At 53.0% G+C, this 16,896-nt stretch overlaps 1 protein-coding gene across 4 annotated transcripts in view; it reads right to left on the bottom strand.

Annotated features, from left to right (window-relative positions):
* The window catches only part of BCORL1 (BCL6 corepressor like 1), a 71,876-nt gene extending 56,220 nt beyond the window's left edge, over nucleotides 1-15,656 (bottom strand). Inside the window, exons 1-2 of one of the 4 annotated variants that reach the window (XM_051827492.2) lie at nucleotides 15,516-15,656; nucleotides 14,158-14,237 (exon numbers count right to left, since the gene is read on the bottom strand). The gene's annotated coding sequence lies outside the window, so the exon portion shown is untranslated. Of the gene's footprint in view, nucleotides 1-11,237; nucleotides 11,342-13,158; nucleotides 13,297-14,157; nucleotides 14,238-14,793; nucleotides 14,940-15,515 lie in introns of those variants that run through there. The other 3 variants (XM_070066468.1, XM_070066469.1, XM_070066470.1) reach the window with 3 other exon arrangements.
* Nucleotides 15,657-16,896: the final 1,240 nt, after the last annotated feature.

The raw sequence follows: 16,896 nt of genomic DNA, 5'->3' as shown, positions 1-16,896 counted from the left end.
CTCAGCCAGCTCACTATGTCCACTTGCCATGTCATCTGCTGGATGGGGATAATTTACGCTCTGCCTAAAACTAAGAACCTGAGAGCACTTACGAGGACCAAAGGTAATCTATTCCAACAAAAAAAGTAGGCAAACGTAAAAGTTTGATTCTTTCACTCACACTTTCTTATTTATTTATTTGAAAGGCAGTGTGTGTGTGTGAGAGAGAGAGAGAGAGAGAGAAGGAGAAACAGAGAGAGATCTTCCATCTCCTGGTTCACTCCCCAACTGGCCGCAATATCCAGGACTGGGCCAGCAGGAGCCAGGAGTTAGGAGCTTCTTCTGGGTCTCCTACGTGAGCACAGGGGCCCAAGCATTTGGGTCATCCTCCACTGCCCTCCCAAGCGCATTAGCAGGGAGCTAGATCAAAACTGGAGCAGCTGGGACTCGAACCAGTGCCCATATGGGATGCCAGCATTGGAGGTGGCAGCTTTACCTGCTAGACCACAATGCCAGCTCCTCACTCACATTTTCATACTACCAGATTGTTTTAACTTGTCTACCCACTACCAAGATACATTTTTCCTATTATTCAAATAGGACTCACTTCCATTTCCTGCTGTAAGGAAATTATTTCACTCCATTTAAGGGACACCTCTCATCCTAGCTTTATAGTAGACCTGGGCTCTGGCTATAAGATTTTGCGCAACTTCTAGGTGTCACAGACACCTAGAAAACTGAAGTGGTCACTGTAAAATGAATCAGCCCCTTTTTAAAATGCAAAGCCATTTAAAAATGTCACCCTAAGTAAGTAGGGTCATTCTTCGAGCACTTCTAATTTCCGCTACGCCAAAACTAAGATTTAGTTTCCTCAGTCTTGGTCTTCAGTAGGACCATGGCTTTCACACTCCAATGCTGAATCAGGGTAACAGGACACTCGAATCCCCCTTCTGATGCTCCTGTGCCCTGCTCCTACGTACTGTGACTGTGGCCCTCCAGGGCCTGCTTTTCAGCATGTTGTATTCATGAGATGGAATGTTCCATCTGCAGAGGATTCCTCCTCACCCAGCTTTTGCCTTTCTTAGTCTCCTGTACCTTGGACACAAATATCTGGAGAGACTAAAATAAGGTTATTTTTCCTATTTTCTCACCCCAAACCAGATCTAGCTAGGCATTCAATTCAATTCAGTATTTGTTATTAAAATATTAGTATTTATTACTCACTCAAAACTAAATCTAGGGGCCGGTGCCATGGCATAGTGGGTAATGGTGCCAGCATCCCATATGGGTACCGATTCAAGTCCTGGCTGCTCTTCTTCCAAAGCTTTCTGCTATAGCCTGGGAAAGTAGTAGAAGGTGGTCCAAGTGCTTGGGCCCCTGAACTCACGTGGGAGACCTGGAAGAAGCACCTGGCCCCTGGCTTCGAATCAGCTCAGCTCTGGCCATTGCAGCCATTTAGAGAATGAACTAGTAGATGGGTGACCTTTCTCTCTGTCTCTCCCTCTCTCTGTCTGTAACTCTAACTTTCAAATAATTAAATCTTTAAGAAAAAATATTGAATCTACATCTAAATATCTCTTATTAAACAACAGTATCTCAAAGAATTTCAAACTGTCATTATTAATTCAACTTCCTATCAGGGTTGGGTTTTGTGGCCCAGCAGGTTAAGCTGCCACTTGCGACTACAGCATACCATGCCATTAGAATGGGGATTTGATCCCTGGCTGCTCTTCTTGTGACCCAGCTCCCTGCTAATGCTCTTGGGAAGGCAGTGGATAATAGCCCAAATGCTTGCGTTCCTACCACCACATGGGAGACCCAGATGGAGTTCCCGGCTCCTTGGCTTAGGCCTGGCCCAGTGTTGGCTGTTCCGGGCATTTGGGGAGAGAACCAGTGAACCAGTGGATGGAAGGTCGTCGCTGCTGCCCTCCCCACGCCACCACCATTCTGCCTTTAAAATAAAAAATAGACAAATCTTTGTAAACAATATTTTCTACTTCTTTCAACAGCTCTCTCCAGATATATCAAACATGATACAAAGTACACAATATGCATTCAATAAATCCTTGCTAAATTACTAGGAAAAACAGAAATCCTCATATACCTCACGTGGAGACCAAAAACGCCACATAGAAAGCATTAAGTCTGAATTCCTTTTACTTCCCTAACTCACAGAAATTTTTCTCTTCTTTACTTTCACAATAAAGACAATCATATAAATAAAAAAATTGGGTGAGACAAAACAATAAAGTCAACTCCCAACTATCTGAGTATGGTTTAGCCACAGCTAATTTGTAAACTCAACTGACATACACACTGCCTTTGGCCACTGTCAGTAGGTGTGTGTTCAAGCAACTACTCATTTTAATATTTGCCTAAATACCATATAAATGGGGGGGGGGTGTCGTGGCATTGCAGGTAAAGCCACCGCTGGCAATGCTGGCGTCCATATATATGGGTGCCGATTTGAGTCCCGACTGCTTTACTTCTGATCCAGTTCCCTGCTAATGTGCCTGGGAAAGCAGCTGAGGATGGCCCAAGTGCTTGGGACCTCTGCACTCACATGGCAGACCTGGATGGAGCTCCTGGCTCCCGACTTCAGCCTGGCCCAGCTCTGGCCATTTGGTCAGTGAACCAGCGGATGGATGATCTCTTTGTCTCTGTCACTCTGCCTTTCAAATAAATAAATAAATAAAACTTTAAAAAAAAAACACTTTAGCTGCACAGACATCTACTTTACAGGCTATGTTTTTTGTCTACTCAAAAGTTTGGTTTGGGGAATCCAGAACTATTTGAGGTACTATGTGCTCATTCAATGGTTGATGAACATCCTTGTTGTAGAGCCATACTAGAGCTAGGCTCTATCTACCAGTTTTTATAGAATTTCCAGATGTCAGAGACAGCTGGAAAGCCCAACCAGTCGTAATTAAACACAGCAGCTCTTTTCAGAAAGCAGTGACTGTTTAAAATGTCACCCATGGCCCAAAATGTCCCCTGAAGCTTCAACTGGATATACATTCTTCAGTTCTTTCCCTGAAATACTGAGCAGTGTTACCTTACAGCAGTTAAAAAGGTGATCACTTCCACCTCAAAGGTGGCAACTCAAGCTACATCATCCTACCAGGACACACTGTAAATGCTCCATGTGTACTAATTTGAGGACAGTTCAAAATGTTCATGGAAAATGAAATTAGAAGATAAATTTGGGGCTGGCATTGTGGTACAGTGGGTTAAGCTTCTGCTGACATATGGGTACCAGTTTGAGTTCCAGCCATTCTACTTTTGATGCAGCTCCCTGGTAATGTGCCTGGGAAGGCAGTAAAGATGGCCCAAGTGCTTGGGCCCTTGTCACCCACGTGTGAGAATGGGATGGAGTTCCAGGCTCCAGGTTTTGGCCTGGCCCAGTCCCGACCATTGTAGATATTTGGAGAGTGAACTAGTGGATGCAAGATATCTCTCTCTCTCCCTCTCCCTCCCCCCCCCTCTGTAACTCTGTCTTTTTTTTAAAGATTTTATTTATTTATTTGAAAGTCAGAGTTACAGAGAGAGAGAAGGAGAGGCAGAGAGAGAGAGGTCTTCCATCAGCTGGTTCACTCCCCAATTGGCCACAATGGCCAGAGCTGTGCAGATCCAAAGCCAGGAGCCAGGTGCTTCTTCCCGGTCTCCCACGTGGGTGAGGGGCACAAGCACTTGGGCCATCCCCTACTGCTTTCCCAGGCCATAGCAGAGTGCTGGATCGGAAGAAGAGCACCCAGGACTAGAAATGGTGCCCATATGGGATGCCGGCACCGTAGATGGAGGATGAGCCTACTGTGCCATGGAGCCAGCCCCATAACTCTGTCTTTCCAATAAATAAGTAAGTCTTTACAAAAAAAAAAAAAGATAAATTTATTTTGGAGCCAAAAAATTTTGAAATCTATACAAATATAAGATCTTCAAAAAGCTAATGGAAGGGGTGGGTATTGTGGTGCAGTGAGATAAACCACTGCTTGAGATGCCCACGTCTCCTATCAGACTGCCTGAGATTGAGTCCCGGCTACTGCACTTCCAATCCAACTTGCTCCTAAAGCATCTGGCAGAGGCAGCAGATGATGGCTCAAGTACTTGAGTCCCTGCCACCCACGTGGACACCCAGATAGAGTTCCTGGCTCCTGGCTGTTGCAGGCGCTTGAGGAGTGAAGCAGCAGATGGAAGCTCCGTCTCTACCTCTGTGATTCTGCCTTTCAAGTAAATAAATAAAACTTTTTTAAAAAGATGTATCTATTTATTTGAAAGGCAGAGTTACAGAGGAAGAGAGAGAGAGAGGACAGAGAGGCAGAGGCAGAGGCAGAGAGAGATATTCCATCCGCTAGTTCACTCCCCAGATGGCCACAATAGCCAAAGCTGCACTGATCCGAAGCCAGGAGCCAGAAGCCAGGAGTGTCTTCCGGGTCTCCCACATGGGTGCAGGGGCCCAGGGACTTGGGCCATCTTCTGCTTTCCCAGGCCATAGCAGAGAGCTGGATCAGAAATGGAGCAGTCAGGACTTGAATTGGCACCCATACGGGATGCTGGCACTGCAAGCAGTGGCTTTACCCACTACGCCACAGCGCCGGCCCCAAATAAAACTTTTTTAGAAGTTCATAAATAACATGTGTTATGAAAAAGTATGCATGGATTTCAAAATTTTTGGCTCCAAAATAAATTTATTTACTTTAGAGTTAGAGAGAGGCCATCTTCCATTTATCCACAACAGTCAAGGCTGGACCAGGCTGAAACCAAGAGCCTGGAACTCAATCAGGGTCTCCCATGTGGGAGGCAGGGACCTAAGCACTTAAGTGCTCACCTGCTGCCTCCCAGAGTGTACATTAGCAAGAAGTCAGAATTAGAACTGGAGCCATGACCCAAACCCAGGCCCTCCCTCTGAAATAGGATGCCAGCATCCCACTTAGCATCTTAACCTAGCAAGCATTTTGTCATTGTTATATTTTTTTAAGATTTATTTATTGAAAGGCAGAGTTGAGATAGAGAGAGAGAGAGAGAGAGAGAGAGAGAGAGAGAGAGATCCACTGGTTCTCTCCTCAAAGGCTGGACCAGGCTGAAGCCAGGAGCCAGGAACTCCATCTGGGCCTCCCATGTGGGTGGCAGGAGCCCAAGCACTTAGGCCATCTTCTTCTGCCTTTCAGGCACATTAGCACGGAGCCTAATTGTCAGTGAAGCAGCTGAGACTCCAATCTGCACCCATACGGGATGCTGGTATTGCAGGCAGGGGCTTAACCCTCTGCGCCACAATGCCAGCCCCCATTTTTGTCTGTCTTCCAGGGGGCCTTTTGGTACAGCAGTTAGGATGTAGCTTAGGTAGCCCACATCCCATAGCAGAGTGCCTGGTTCAATTCCCGGTTACTCCACACTTCAGCTCCAGCTTCTTCCTAATAAAACTGCGGGGCAGTAACTGATGGCCCAACTACTTGGGTCCCTGCCATCCATATGGGAAACCCGAATCAAGTTCCTGGCTCCTGGCTTCAGCCTGGCCCAGCCTCAATTTGTTTCAAGGACTTGGGGAGTAAACCAGCAGATGGAAGACCTCCATCGGTTCATCTATTCTATGTCTCTTTCCCTGCCTTTTAAAAGAATAAAATATTTTTAAAAATAATTTGATTATGACAATAGATCCCACTTATTGGAAATCGACTATGGACCTACCACTATATACACATATATATATACTCATATAATCCTCATGGCCCTGGGAGGTTTGTATTATCACCTCCATTGTACAGTGAAAACTGAAGCTCAAGAAAGCTAGGCAGGGGCTGGCACTGTGCACAGCAAGTTCAGCTACCACTTGCAATGCAGGCTTCCCATATGGGTGCAGATTAGAGTCCGAGCTGCTCCACTTCAGATCCAGCTCCCTCCTAACAGCTTGGGAAAGCAGCAGAAAATGGCCCAAGTACTTGGGTCTGTGGTACCCATGTAGGAGACCTGGAAGGAGTTCCAGCCAAGCTATTTAAATAAGGAAGGAAGGAAGGGAGAGAGAGAGAGGGAGGGTGAGAGGGGAGGGAGGGAGAGGGAGAGGAAGAGGGAGAGAGGGAGAGGGGAAGAGGGGAAGAGGGAGAGAGGGAGAGAGAGAGAGGCAGGCAACTTGCTTCTTGTCATATAGTCAGGAAGCAGAAAAGCAAGGACTCTAACCTAAAGTTGTATGTCCCCAAAGCCCCTCCCCCGAAATATTTCTGATGTATGCTAAAGTGTGAGAACCACTGCACTATACTAACCTGAACAAGCAGCCACGTTAAACAGGGAAAAGCCTTATCATAAGAAGGTATCCAACAGCCTCATGGAGTCAGGTACAGGGTGCACTGACTGTCTCCTGGGATCATGATCATGTGTGGTGTACTTCTCCACACAGCCTAGGAAAATGAAAATCTGCTTGTTTTTCTTGCCCCAGGACACCAGCACTATAACAAAACTGTACCCTTCAGTGGCACCAATGATTTCGGGGCACACCATAGTAATGAGGGCTTCTCTGTACAGTTGATAAAGAAGCCCCAAACACAAAGGTTTGCCTGCTCCTTAGCACTCTTGATTCCTCATGGACCCTTAGCTGAAGGCCTTATTTGTAAAAAAAAAAAAAAAAAAAAAAAAAGATTTATTTATTTGAAAGAGTTAGAGAGGGAGAGACAGACAAAGAAATCTTCCATCTGCTGGCTCACTTCCCAGACGGCCGCAACGGCCAGGGCTGGGCCAGGCCAAAGCCAGGAGCCAGGAGCCTCATCCGGGTCTCCCATATGGGTGGCAGGGGCCCGAGCACTTGGGCCATTTCCCACTGCTTTCCCCAGGTGCATTATCACAGAGCTGGCTCAGAAGGGAGCAGCCAGGATACGAACTAGCACTCATCTGAGACGCTGGCATCACAGGTGGTGGCTTTATCCCTACACCACAATGCCAGCTGCGTTGAAAGTCTCCTTGAGATGAAAACGTATCCTGTCCCACACACATTTATAGGTAAATGTGCAAATCACCACATTTTACAAATAATAAGTAATCTCTATTCAAATTCATCTTCAAATTCATTGACCAGAGAAAATACAACCTTGATATGCAGCCTGCAGTTACTTTTAAAAAATGATACATTTTTAAATGTTTTATGGTGAAAGGGTAGCTTCTGCCCTTAAAACCAAAAAAAAAAAAAAAAAAAAAAAAAAAAAAGAAGGAACTAGGACATCTTATTTGAAGTATGGGGAGAGAAGTACAGAGTTAAATTTTTTTACTCTTGACCGGAATTTAACTTCAGTTTACCAAAGAAAGTTTTCATCATAAAAGATTGTTTTTAAGTTATAGATAAAGGGCCAGCACTGTGGCATAGTGGGCTAAGCCTCTGCCTGTGGTGCTGGAATCCTGTATGGGCACCAGTTCGTGTCCTGGCTGCTCCTCCTCTGACCCAGCTCTCTGCTATGGCCTAAGTCCTTGGGCTCCTGTGCCCACATGGGAGACCCGGAAGAAGCTCCTGGCTCCTGGCTTCGGAACCGCTCAGCTCCGGCCATTGCAGCCATCTGGGGAGTGAACCGGTGGGCAGAGGACCTTTCTGTCTCTCCCCCTTTCTGTCTACAACTCTATCTCTCAAATACATAAATAAAACTTTTTAAAAAAACGTCATGGGTGAAGACTCTGATGGAAAAGGGCACGATTTAGGAAAGAACGGTTTCTACATTATTTTAAGGATGACCATTCAAAAACTGGCATTAACAAGGCCTCGTTCATCTGTGAGATCATGTAAAATACCGTTTTAGCATCTTAGTGGCTGAAAGGTAGATTACTTCCTCCCTCCCTCTTTGGCCGTCCTGACACCAAACATTCTGGCAAGCATGGATTAACGTCTAATTCAAACTCAAGCATGAAGTCAGTTCCTTCCAGAAAACTTGAAGGACTGGGGTGTTCTCTACTCCTTATGCATTTATAGCTGGCTTCTTCCCTCTCTTCTGGGTCTGTTTTAGCCCATTAATTTCCACTTCGCCCAGCGCTCTCTCTATACCACTCCAGTGTTTACTTTCCCACCCAAATTCAACGGTGAATTCCTTCTCTCGGAGTCTCAGATTTTGCTGGGCCCTGGAAAAGAGCTCTCTATTCCCTATGGCTGTCCTATTCCATCCACACTTATCTCAGCTAACATCAATGAAGCACTCCATCTGTTGTACAGTACAACTCCTGATCAGAGCCTCTTCTCCATACTCCTACCCCGCCCTCCAATTCTGGCCCAAGGCTTTCACACCACTCTATCCTGTCTCATTCTGGAATTTCCATCACTCACCTCTTTGTATCCAGGATCCCTCCTACCTGCAGCCTGGAAAAACTGGTGTATTCCCACTTTCTCCTTCTTTTCAAGGCCACTCTATTTAGGACAGTGAATCCCTTCCCCCACTGAGTATCCTTACTTCAGTCTAGATTTTCTAATTAAGGCTTAAACCTGTTAAACTTGCTAAGTCCTGGATGCCAGCTAACCTCTGCCTCTTGCAAGACCCTTCCAGAGCTGTGCCTATCAAAGGCAAGCTTTTCCATCCCGCAATACCAGCTCCAAATGACAGCCCCCTTTGGCTCTTTATTCCTCTTGTTCCTTTTTCCTTCACATTCTGCATCTTGAACCTGTATACTGCTCTAAATCCTATTTCCTTATAAGTAAATATATCTGTATTTGTCCGCAAATGGCACTTTCTCCCCAACCCTACCTTTACCCAAGAGCTTTCTTTTTTCTTGCCCAACCTCAGTGATTCCAGAGCGACAGTGTAAAGAACCCTACGCATTCTTCAGACTTTTCTTTGGAAAATGTTATTCTGGAGATTTCAAGGTACTACTTTTTCCTTAGCTGGCCTTAACATGGGGCCCGTGATGAACACCTGTCTTCACTGCCCAACCAATCCTCTTCCTGACTTCTCTTTCTACTTTCATCAAGTCTCTTTCTCCCCTAATTCTGTTTGTCTCAAAGAAGTCCCTTCCCAGGGGCCTAACTGTGGTGTTATAGGTTAAGCCTCTGCCTGCGGGTGCCCTGGCATTCCATATGGGAACCGGTATCCCATATGAGTCCCGGCTGTTCCACCTCCATTCCAGCTCCCTGCTAAAGGCATGGGAGAGCAGTGGGAGATGGTCCAAGTGCTTGGACGCCTGAACCCGCATGGGGGACCCAGAGGAAGCTCCTGGCTCCTGGCTTCAGATCGGCCCAGCTCCGGCTGTTGCAGCTACTTGGGGAATGAACCAGGTGAAAGACCACTCCCTGTGTCTTTCTCCCTCTGTCTGTAACTCTGCCTCTCAAATAAATAAATAAATCTTTTTTAAAAAAAAAAAAAAGCCCCTCCCTGAAACCTATAATCCAGAGTATTCATGTTGTGAGACCCACTGCTGGGGCTGGTGCTGTGGTGCACAAGGTTAAAGCCCCAGCCTGCAGCACTGGCATCCCATACAGGCACCCGCTGGAGACCCAGCTGCTCCACTTCTGATCCAGCTGGTGTGCCTGTGAAAGCAGCGGAGGATGGCCCAATTCCTTGAGCCCCTGCACCCATGTGGGAGACCCAGAAGAAGTTCCTGGCTCCTGGCTTCAGATCGGCTCAGCTCTGGCAGTTGTAGCCATTTGGGCAGTGAACCAGCTGATGGAAGATCTCTTTCTCTCTCTGCCTCTCTGTAACTGTCTTTCAAATAAACAAAATAAATCGAGAGAGAGAAAGAGAGAGAGAGAGAGAGAGAGAGAGAGAGAGGAGACTCACTACCTTGTGTACTCATTAATATTTTTACCCGGTTTAAGTGAACTGCCTTATAAATAAAGCAGAGAGCCCTGGAAGAAATTCCTTTCATTTCCCAAGAAAGGCTAAGCCACTGAGAAAGGGTTCCTCCCTCTCTCCCTACTGCTTCCTGGCAAATCTAAATAGCCAGATCCACATGAGTGGCCTTGGTGCAAGCTACTATTTCTTCTGGAAATCTCCACTCTGCCCAATCCACAGTCCAACAGCAGAGCTGGCTGGGGCCTTAGCTTTCCTCTGCCCTACCCCAACCATCCACACTTTCTTCCTTGTTGGGTTATTCTAAAGAACTAGTCCTCTTTAACCCAGGCATCCACACCCTGTCCCCTTGCATCATCAACGAGTCCTAGTCTTCTCAGAGCCAAGAAGAAAAGAAACCCACCAGCCCTGGCTGCAAAGCTGCTAATGGGGTCAGCCCTCTTAAAAGTCGATTTTAACCATGCTCTGTGCCCCAAGGCCTGTGACTCTGGTCCCCACCTGTTCCAATGGCAGGTGCCTCAACTGCCCTATCAAAACATGTCTGCTTGTCAATATCCTCGTGACTTGGTCAAGACAGCCATGTGGCTCCTAAACCCTACCATCAAGCTTGAGTCTCTTGAACTCCCCATGCTCCCTACTTCCACTAGCTTCCTCAGTCTTTCCTTTGCTTTGCCATCAAAATTTTAGTTTCCTCTGCAACCTTCTGCTTCAATGTGGAGCCCCTGGGTGATTGTTGGAATTAGATTATCCCATTTAATCCCCAAATCTAATCCTCCAAATTTCTTTCCTATATACTGCCATCTTCAGTAGCACACAGAGACATCAACATCCAATTTGAGCACACTAAACTGCCCCAAACACCTACCATGTCCTCCGTAACAAGACTCCCTCGATCCCAACATTCAAGGACAGGACAGATAAACAGAGAACTAGATGACCTTTCAAGTCCCTTCCAACCTTAGGATTGTATTATTAATCGAATCCACTCCCAACTCCAAATGCATACGCCAATTATTTCCCCACAAAACATTTCAGCAGCGGGATTGTGGAGAAACAGCCTTCAAAGTTTAAAAGAACCATGGGGCTAGCCAGTAACCAGCACTGGCCTTTGGGGCAGAGGTGGAGGACCAGTTAACCTATGACTGCACCCTCCAAAGTCTCACCGAAGATTTCTGCAACTGTGCCACGGGGACAACCTCCTTCCCACACTCGCCTGAAGAGTCTATAAACTCTGGGCTAGACATGTGCTCCTCCTAAGAGAAGCCTGTTCTCACTGTCTACTAGAGGAGACACCAAGAACCAGTAAGTATCACCACATCGACAGTTTCTCCCAGCCCACATTGTCAATTTCAAAACAATAAAACAAAAACTGAGTGTTTCTACCCGAGACAGGGAGTGGTGTGAACGGACCAGAAGGGCACCCCCGCGGGCCTGTGCTGTTGGCCTCCCGGGTTCGCAGTGTGCTTCCCTCCCGCCTTTCCCCACGACCACATCTTTCCCTACAACAATCTCCCGTACCTCCATAACGCGAAATCCCCAGCCTTGGTGCGGCCGGCTCCTCCCAGCCTTGCCCCGGACGTCCCTCTGGCCCAGCCTTCCTCTCGGCGGGACCCCGCCAAGGAGGGCCCCCTCCACCAGCCAGTTCGCCTTCCTAGCTCTTCCCGGGCCTCTGGCCGCCCCTGCAGGGTTCTGTCCTGAAGCTGAACCTCGAGGAGCCAAGCCCACGAGGCCCGTCGTGGGACCCACCCCCTCTTCCTTCTCCCAGCACCTCGTCCTCCATGCACCCGGCCCCCGGGGCTCCTCGTCGTCGTCGTCCGGGCTCGCACCGCCCCCCGTCGGGGGCTCCACCCCCCCGCCTGCCCCCGCCCCCAGGACGGCCCCCTCCCCACCGCGCGCCGCCTGCGCCCTCTGCCCCGGCACGGGACTCCCTTTGGCCTCCGTTCCCCGCCCAGAAGCGGCGGCCGCGGCGGCAACGGCTGCGGCGGCCCCAGCAGGAGCAGCAGCGGCGGCAGCGGCGGCGGCGGCGGCGGCAGCGCCGCCCCGGCCCCGCCCCACCGCCCGCCGGAGCCCCACGCCCCGCCCGCCCGCCCCGCTGCCGGACTGCTCCCCCCAAGCCCACCACTGAGCCCCCCCACTCCCCGGCCGCGATCCGCTCGAATCTAGCTACACTGGGCCTGCTGTCCGTTCCTCACGCCCCTAAGGACCGGGGTGGGGGAGCCCTAGGGTTCGCGGCCATCCCTCTCCCTCCTCCAAGGGCTGGGGGATTGCCCCTGATCCCGAAACCCGGCCCCGTAACCGGAGCCTCTCTCCTTTAAGCCTTGGGCTTCTCTCTCAGACCCCTTGCCTCCAGGCCTGGCGCGAACCGTGTGGAGGGCTAGCACGCCAGATCTCCCCCCTGGCTTGCCGGGGCTAGTATAAATTGCCCCCCGATCTCGTCCTCCTTCTATTTCAACGCCCTCCCCGCGGCGCCTGGCCCGGCGGCCCCCGCCCCTAGAGCGAGGGCAGCGGAGCCAGGGCGCTCCGAAGTCATCCCCCGCCTTTTTTCCAGGGACTCGGATAATTGCCCCTGCCCCCATCACAGCACTCCCACTCCCGAATCCAGGCCCCGCAGCTACCTAGGGGTACCCCTTACCCTACGGTTCCCACACCTCAGCGTTGACGAGGAAGCAGCCCTTGAGAACAGACGTCGCACCTCCCCTGAGGTTGGAGGGTATTTTCTCCTGGTCTCTTCAAGACTTCATTACGGACACCCCCCCCCAAAAAAAAAAAAAAAAAAAAAACACAAGCCTTTTCTCGCCCTGCCCTGCTAGCCAACCTCCCTTCGGATCGTCGGATCCTTGGATCAGGGGTTGGGGCTAGGTAGTTATCAAGACGGTAGCCTCTACCACCCTTTCTGAGGAGTGGGGTAATTCCTATGGTTCCCCCCCCAGGATCAACCGACCCCCGTTTCCATGGAGACCCCCGCCCAGCCGGGAAGAAGACTCTCTGGGATCGTAGCGAACAAGTCTCACCTGGCTAAGAGAGAAGGGGGTCGAGAAGGGGGTAGGGCAGAGCAGGGATGGGGTACGAAGGTGGGAAGTGCAGGGGAGCTGTCCCGAAGGGAGGGGCGAGGACACAGCGAGCTCCAGGGAGCGCTACGTCCGGGGACACGAAGAGGACGGCGCCCCCGGGGGGCAAGCAGAGCGGCCCCGGGGCGAAGAAGGGACAGGGCTAAGGAAAGGCTTAAGACAGAAAGAAGCGGGTGGGGGGATACGAAAAAGCTGGGGAGTCAAAAGGGGTGGAGGGGTCGGGGGAGAGAAAAAAAGACGCACCTGTTCCCGGGTCGGCTCCGCGGGGAGGCTCAGGCCGCCACCCGGGCTCCCTCTTACCCCTTCTTAACCGCCACCCGCCTGATACTGCCCCGATCTGAAGCCCCCCTCCGCCCCTCATCGCCACCGACCTCCTTCTCCTCTCTCTCGGCGGCGACGGCGGTCGGACTCTAGGAACTGAGAGGAAGAAGGGAGGGCTCAGCAAAGCGGAGGAGAGACAGAGCCACACACTGGCAGCAGCCGCGGCGAGCGAAAGAGTGAGGGGGAGAGCGGTGTGTGTGTGTGTCTGTGTGTGCGAGCGAAGCCTGGTGGAGTGGGTGCCGGTCGCAGGGCTCGACGGGAAGTGGAGTCCGGCCGGGTCTGCGGGCGGCGCTAGCCCCCGCGCCAGCGGACTACAACTCCCAGAATGCCGCCTACGCGGGTGGGGTGAATGGGGAGGTGGAGGCGAAGGGAGGGAGCGAGCAAGAGAGGGAGGGACGAAAGCAGGGAGCAAGCGGCAGCGAAGGGGGCAGAGCCAAGCAGCCCCGGTGACACTGGGAGGGGAGAGGAGGAGGAGGGGATCGCTGCTAGGACCGAGCGGATTCCGGAGAGGGAGGCAGCGGTGGCTGCAGCAAGCCGGGCAAAAAGCTAGACTCCCAGGAGAGGCGGAGGCACTCAATCCGCGGGGCTGCAAGAGCCTCACGCCCCCCCCCCCACCTCGACGCCCCTAGAAGGAGGAGGTTGAGGAAGAGAGATCAGTGCGCGGCGGCCGGGGGTTTCTCTGCCCCCTTCGCCCAATGCTCTCCACCTTATGCCCCGACCTGACTTTCTCAGGCCACTGGTGCCCGATCCAGTGTGCAAATCCAGAGACTCCAGATGTCCCCTACCGGGCAGCACAAAACATTCAGTCCCCTTCTCCCAGGGGCCCGAGGGAGGCTCCCCTTGCAGGCAGAGCGTGACTCCCCCCGTCTTCCCGCCCCCCCCGACGTCGCCACCCCCCCACATCCCTCCCCGGAACCCCTCCCTCGAAGCTGGGGCTCGCCTCTCCTCCCCGCCAAGAAATGGGAGTCTCTCCGGGAGACTGCCCAGCCCCCGCCTTGAGACTGAGCCCCCACCCACCAGTATCCCCTTCTTAATGTTACCCCCCTCACCGAAGTAATAGTGGGGGCGACCCGAGTTGCACTGGTGGCTACTTTCCATCCGAGACTAGCAGTCCTTCACCGTGCCGATCCTGTGTAGAGATAGAGAAGCACATTAATATTCCCGTCCCCCTCCACCCAGGTTCGGATCCCCGTGGAAGTGGCTCATGGCAAAGAGGGGTTGGTAGTGGAAGTGAGCTAGGGGAGAACCCCAACCCTCAAACCTCATCCCAGCCATAGAAAACTCAGGGGTTCGTCCCTTTCCTTAAAAGTCATCAAATCACAGTGGGGAGGCAGATAAATTATCTAGACCCCAATGTTCATGCAACCCAAAGCGACGCTACCTTGTAGGAATAAGGTACGAACTAGGCTGCCGCCACGGGAAGGAAAGTCTATCCCTCCCCCCACCCCGCCGCCTTTCACCCCCGAACGCAAACCCGTAGGAGAGTCAGATGGCCGACGAAGCAGGGGAGGTGGTGAGAGTGCTGGAGAGTAACAGAATTGTGGTAGGGAGGGTCCTCGGCCCCCAGAGAGCAGAATACAGATGCTAAGAGGTGGGTGGGGGGTGCGGCATAATTGCAGACGGTGTCTTTCCTCGCTTTTCCCGGAATTGCAGCCCCACACCGTCTAACACTCAGAGTTGCTTACCAGTCAGTCCCCTAGCCCCATTTGTGCGAGCGAGGCGGCCGGAGCCTGGGAAGCCCAGGCACAAACTCCGCGGAAGCTGGCCTTCCCCGCCGCCGCGCTTACCGCGGGCCTCCCTTCCCTCCGCTCGCTCGCCGCCCCGCCGATCTACCTTCGCCCCCGGCCGAGGCCAGACCCCGCTCACAACTCCACGCCCCTACTCCACCCCCGGCTCCCCCTCCCCTCACCCTCCCCCCGCCGGTCCGGCCCAGCCCCTAGCGCCGCCCCGCCCTACCACTCGGTCCAGAGCCCAGCAAGTGCCCCGAACTCGCCCCCCGCCCCCACGCCCAGGCCAGTCCGGCGGGGCCTGCTTTCCCCCTCCCGCCGCGCCCCGCCCCCGAATCCACGTCCTACTTCGCCACCCAACTCGGCCCGATTCGGGTTCGGCCCGTGCCCACACCACTGGAGTCCCTGGTTCGGTCCGGTGTACGGCCACCTACCCCGCCCTTGCCTGGGTGCCGGCCTGGCCCGCTGCCTGCGCCCGCCGAGCCGGCCCAAGAGCGCGGTCCGAGTCCGGGCTCCGGCCTCGGTCCTGGCGCCGTTGCCGCGTCTCACCACGAGGGCTCGATTCACGCAAGACCCGAACCCGCGTGGGGTGGGGGCCGCGGAAAGCAAGTTTCTTTATCCTCCCCCTGCCCCCCGCTGCAGGGCCACGCCGTCCCCCTCCCTCATGGCGCCCCCTTTACCTGGGCAGAGCCCCCCCAGCCGCTGTCGCAACTTTGCTCTTCTCCACGCCACCGGGGAAACGGGCGAAGCGGGAGGAGGAGGAGGGAGGTGGTGGGGGGTGCTGGGATCAGGCCGCTGGGCTCCGGGAGGACACGTGGGGGAGGAGGGGAAGGAGGAGGAGGAAGGGGGGGCGGGCCTGCAGTTCTCGGGGCTCCCCCGGCCAGCCCCGGGGAAGCCGGAACCTCGCCGGGCAGCCGCAGACCCCGCACTGGCCTCGGGGGAAGAACGGAGCCACCTTCCCCCGGCCAGCCCCGGGCTCCAGGAAGGGGTGGGGGGGGAGCGAACAACGCGGTCCGGGATCGGAGAACGATCGTTTTCGCTCGCTCGTGCTTTATGTGTGACTCTCTCTCCCCCGTGTAGCCTCAATGTACGCCGGGGGGAGCGGGGGTCTTGCTTGCGTGAGGGGACGCCCCCACCAGACGCCCCGCCCCTTCCTCGGCCCCCCACTTGCCCACCCTGAGCGACCTCGGTGCGTGGTTCTGGCGCTCGGGCACCGAGGCCGCCCGCGGGCGCAGCCCCAGCCCAAGCCCCGGCGCCGAAGTGGGACAGGTGCTGGGGAAGGCAAAATGCCGGGGCTCGCCGCCTCTCCTAGCGTCTCGGGAGCGGCCCACCCTTCGTGGCAACCTCCCGGGCTGCAAGCCCCCTGGACCGCCTGCAGTGCGCAGCCCCCCGCATAGGCGGAGAGGCATCTGCGGGGCGGGGGGGGGGGGGGCGGGGAGTGAGCTGGGGGGGAGCGAGAGACCCAAGGGAGGAGGAAGGAGGGGGGCGGACGAAAGCTCTGTAAAGGGGGAAGCCTGCAAGACTCGGAGCCGAAAACCCGGCTCGAAGAGCACTGGGCTTCTGCCCACTTTTCCCTGGCTCCTCAGTCACCAATCCGAGCCCCTTGACCCTTACCCTTTACTCTAACGACTCTCCGCCTGGGCGAAGGAATAAATCCTCCTGTGTGTTTACATCCCAGGCCATCCCGGGGACTGAAGGGCTGAGAAGCTTGCGGTCCACGCTGTAACTCTGATGACTTTACATTAACTCCGAGGAGAGCAGCTTGGGCAGGAGCTGAAGCTGCCAGCTGACTTGCTCTCAGTCTTAGGGCTCAGACCCCGAGCCCGAGCCTTGGTGGAGCACTTCAAAGGCATAGCCTCAGCCTAGAAGGTATGAAGGGAGGTGCCCGGCGGTTTCTGGAGGATTCAGGGCTTTGTAAACGGAATGTGAAATGAATCGCAGGAATTTGAAAAAAAAATCTTTATGTGTAGATATATTGATATTATTTATTATGTATTTATACTAAGGAAGCCGGGAGTCATTGAGACTAGAAGGAAGCTCTTTGGGATTCATGTCTTCCTC

Source organism: Oryctolagus cuniculus, chromosome X (genome assembly GCF_964237555.1).
Source record: "Oryctolagus cuniculus chromosome X, mOryCun1.1, whole genome shotgun sequence".
NCBI lineage: Eukaryota > Metazoa > Chordata > Mammalia > Lagomorpha > Leporidae > Oryctolagus > Oryctolagus cuniculus.
The sequence above is the reverse complement of the archived record's forward strand: the minus strand, read 5'-3'. Positions and strand labels throughout refer to the sequence as shown.